We start from the raw sequence: 4,935 nt of genomic DNA on the forward strand, positions 1-4,935 counted from the left end.
AAAATGTTTTTTGAAAAAACTTTTTTGCTGTATTGTCTTTTCACCAATAACATGGCATGTTTTTAGTTTTAGCTGATTTTTATTTAGTACTATTGTGCTGTTTGCCTTCCTGCCAGTTGTATTTATTTTTAATTTTATCATCTCGGCCAGAACTTATAAACAATGATATGTAAATAGGCTTTCTTATTTTTGGTTTTAATGAGAACTGCTTTATCATTGAAGATAATGAGTATATTGTTTAATGAATTTCTATTTTTTTTTTTTTTTTTGAGGAAGATCAGCCCTGGGCTAACATCCATGCTAATCCTCCTCTTTTTGCTGAGGAAGACTGGCCCTGGGCTAACATCTATTGCCAATCCTCCTCGTTTTTTTTTTTTTTCCCCTTTTTCTCCCCAAAGCCCCAGTAGATAGCTGTATGGCGGTAGTCGCGCATTCTGTTAGTTGCTATATGTGGGGCACCGCCGCAGCGTGGCCGGATAAGCGGTGCGTTGGTGCATACCCGGGATGTGAACCCAGGCTACCAGTAGCGGAGCGCGAGCACTTAACTGCTGAGCCATGGGGCTGAGCCTGAATTTCTATTTCTGTCTTTAGAATCTTTAAAGAGAATTATTGTTTAGTTTTATTGGATAGTTTACAACATCTATTGAGACAATCATTTACTCTTTCCTTATTTTGCTTGGCTGTATTCACAAAATTTTTTTTTAATTAATTAATTTAATGTGTTTGTGTATGTGTGAGGAAGATCAGCCCTGAGCTAACATCCATGCCAATCCTCCTCTTTTTGCTGAGGAAGACTGGCCCTGAGCTAACATCCGTGCTGATCTTCTTCCACTTTACGTGGGATGCCGCCACAGCATGGCCTGACAAGCGGTGCGTCGGTGCGCGCCCGGGATCCGAAGCCAGACTGCCAGCAGCGGAGCACGTGCACTTAACCGGTATGCAACAGGGCCGGCCCCATTCACAAATTTTTTATTAGAAACTTTCCTGAAGCAGAAATAGTTCCACTTGGGGTTGAGTATTATCCTCTTTGCTCAGAATCTCATTTCCTTTCTCATTTCTAATGTTGAAATGTTTCCTCTTCCCCTCATTAGATTTGCAGCAATTGTATCAATGTTTCTGATTTACTTTTTCCAAGAAGCAACCCTTGATTTATTAGCCCAACTAGTTTTGTTTTTGTTCTCTATTTTTGTCTAGATTCATGATATACCTCCTACTTTCTTTAAGATTGTTCTTTTTTATGACCTTTTATTTTAAAAGCTTTATTTTTTCTTTAACAAAGGATTTAAGACTTTGCCTACCTTTGTTTACAGTTTTGGCTGAATCTTAAATATTTTGATGCATATTTTCATTTTTATTAAAGTTTTCATTCTCTTACACTTTTTTTGGTAAGTTAATTCCAAAGATTTAAAAATTTGTAGGCTGAATGTTTTAGTCTTAATTTATAGTTTACTGAGTAATTAAGTTTTCCTTGGAGCTGTGAGGGTATGTGTGTGTGTATACACTGACATGTCTATTTATATACACATCCTTTTCAAATTACTACATGGTTTATTAAAGAAAGGATGGTTTTTGTTTGTATGGTAAGAATATGAAATGTTTTAACTCCAGAAATTTATCCCTCCAAAATAAATATAGTATAAAAGGTAAAGGTATGGCTGGCCCCATGGCTTGGTGGTTAAGTGCGCGCGCTCCGATGGTGGTGGCCCGGGTTCGGATCCCAGGCGTGCACCGAGGCACCACTTCTCCGTCCATCCTGAGGCCGAGTCCCACATACAGCAACTAGAAGGATGTGCAGCTATGACATACAACTATCTACTGGGGCTTTGGGGGGAAAAAATAAATAAATAAAATCTTTAAAAAAAAAAAAAAAGGTAAAGGTATGAAAATATTCATTTGAGAGTAATTCCTAGTAACAAAACTTGGAAATGTTAAAGAAAATTGCTCATGATGCTTGTTAAAGATGGTAAGGAAAACTTTATTCAAGAGGGGGACTACTACAATGGAGTTTTTTAATAGGGGGGAGATACTGAGCTTCAGTCTGACTCCAGCAAGGACAAAATTGGGATTTATAGCCAAGGAAGCAGGGTGAGTGTCAGTGGATGGAAAATTACTAAGAGGAAACATCATCAGAGTAAGGTGGATTCTGGCTAAACTGACTTGACAGGATTATTGCTGAAGACAGGCCAGAGTGATAAGATATTGAGGGTGGGCCATAAGGAATTTGATCAGATATCAAGGGTGGGAGATTTTCCTAAACTGACCCAGCAGGGTTCTTGCTAAAACTGGACTAAACGGGCAGAGCCTCTGGACTAAAGACAGTCCAAAGTTGGGAGTGTTTTAGTTTTCTGTTGCATAACAAATTATCACAAAACTAACAGCTTAAAAAAACATTTATTATCCCACACTGTTTCTGAGATTTGGGAATCCAGGAGCAACACAGGTGGGATGTTCTGGCTCAGGGTTTCATGATGTTGCAGTTACCTGAAGGCTTAACTGGGGCTGGAGGATTTGCTTCCAGGATGGCTCACTCACTTGGCCCTTGACAGGAAAACTCCAGTTCTATTGCTGGCTGTTGGGAGAAAGCCTCAGTTCCTTCATGTGGGCTTGTCTGCTGGGCTACGTGACTGTTCTCAAGACACGACTAGCTGGCTTCTAGAGCGAGTGAGCCAAGAGAGCGAGCAAGGAGGCTGCAATGCCTTTTGTGACTTGGTCTCAGACGTTTCAGTCTGTCATTTCCACAATATTCTATTCATCAGAAGTGAGCTGCTAAGTCCAGCCCACATATCAAGGGGAAGGTAATTAAGCTGAAGGGAAGAATTTGTGAACATAATTTAAGACCACCAGGGTACGTACTCAAGCCACAAATTATTTACATACCTCCTATGTGCAAAATACAATCATCTCCTCCCAAGACCTCCAAAAGTTTCATCCACTACAGCATTAACTTGAAATCCAGAATCTCATCATTTATGTTAGGTCCAGATGTGAATCAGATCCTTGGGTGGTGGTCCTTATGTGCGGTATCTCAAGTACAGTTCCTCTAGATTTGAAGACCTGTGAACAAAAGAGATGAGTTATTTGCCTGCCTACATCCACACAGAACATACAGTGGTGGGAAGGACATAGGATAATCTTCATAGACACGCCTGTTCAAAAGCCAGAAGGGAGGTGGGAGTCACTAGTCAGTATCGATTCTGAAATCCCACCAGGTGCATGTTGGCAGTTCACTGATGAGGACTCAAGGCCTAGAAATTCTCTCGGCTTTGATCTCTGGGTTCTTGATTCTGCTTTTTTTTTGAAAGGTAGCACATAGTTATAGCAAAATAGTTTTCTCAGCCTGCTTCCTGTTTGTAGAAGGTAGAAGTCCAAAGTTCTCTTTTCATTTTGTACTCTCTCTGGTCCTTTCAGTCCAAGCTAGTGGCATTTCTTCAAATATATTCTCCTAAAAACTTCATGTGTCTCCTGTTAATCTTATTGATGTTCACACCAAAAAACTCCACTCCAAAGCCACAACTACACATGTCTTCAAGATAAGGCCTTCTCTGTCTTAGTTTTCTGCTGAGATAGCTAAGGAACAAACACCATTAAGCTTCTTAGAAGCCCTGTTTTGTGAGGCAATCTCTGAGGCACACACTTAAACTCTTTACAGAGCCTTGGCCTGACTGAATGGTGCTCTGAAGCATCACCTTTGATTCTGAGCCTTAACAAAGAATTTTATAGTCACACTTTCATCTTTAGACCACATTTCTTCAGTGCCCTGGGTATATTCTTTGCTTGGTAGCCATTACTTTTAGCATATTTTGCCATATGAAGAGGCTAGAAAGTTTCAAAACCAGCCAGTTCTGGCTTTTTTGCTTAACAGTTCTTCTCTTAGCTTTTTAAATTTTCTTTCACATTGTACTATAAGCAACAAGAACCTAGGCAGCACTTTCAGCACGCTGGCTGGAAATCTCCTTAGCTGGATAACTCAATTAGGTACACGACTTTCAACTGATTAGATACATTTTCTACTTTATATAACTGCAGGTGATACTGTTACTAAACTTTCTGCCACTACATAACCCCTTTCTCAATTTTCTAATAACATGTTCCTCACTTCCTCACACTGGAACCTTCTCGAAGTGTTTTGTTGTTTTTTACTAAGGCTTGCACTAACAGTCTCCTCCAAGTCCTTTCAGCTTTTGCCCTGTTCCAAAACCACTCCCCTATTTCAGGTACTTGTTACAGCATCACTCCCCTTCCAGCTACTAAAATCTGTATTAGTTATCTCTTTCAGTATAAAATATTACCCCAAACTTATCAGTTTAAAACAAACGTATTTTATGGTTTTCAAGAGTGAAGAATTTGGAATTGGCTTAGCTGAGTGGTTCTGGCTCAGCTGCCTTCATGAGGTGGCAATTAAGATATTGGCTGGAGTTCCAGTCTTCTGAAGGCTTGACTGGGGCTGCAGGGTCAGTGCTGTGGTCTGAATGTTTGTGTCCCCCCAAATTCATGTGTAAATCCTAACCCCCAAAAGTGATGGTATTAGTAGTTGGGGCCTTTGGGAGGTGGTTTGGTCATGAGAGTGGAGCCTCATGAGTGGGATTGGTGCTTTTATAAAAGAAATTCCACAGAGCTCCCTAGCCCCTTCCACCATGTGAGGATACAATGAGAAGTTTGTGATTTGGAAGAGGTCCCTCACCCGACCATGCTGGCACCCTGATCTTGGACTTCCAGCCTTCCAGAACTGTGAGTAATAAATTTCTGTTGTTTTATAAACTACCCAATCTGTGGTATTTTGTTATAGCAGCTTGAACGGGTGAAGACAATCAACTTCTAAATTTACACGGCTCTTGGCAGAAGGCCTCAGTCCCTTGTCACATGCTCCTTATGACATGTCAGCTGGCTTCTAGCAGAGTGAATGGTCCAAGAGAGAGTAAGGAAGAAGCTGCAACC

Source organism: Ceratotherium simum, chromosome 35 (assembly GCF_057802395.1).
Source record: "Ceratotherium simum simum isolate JZ-2026a chromosome 35, ASM5780239v1, whole genome shotgun sequence".
NCBI classification, from domain to species: Eukaryota; Metazoa; Chordata; class Mammalia; order Perissodactyla; family Rhinocerotidae; genus Ceratotherium; species Ceratotherium simum.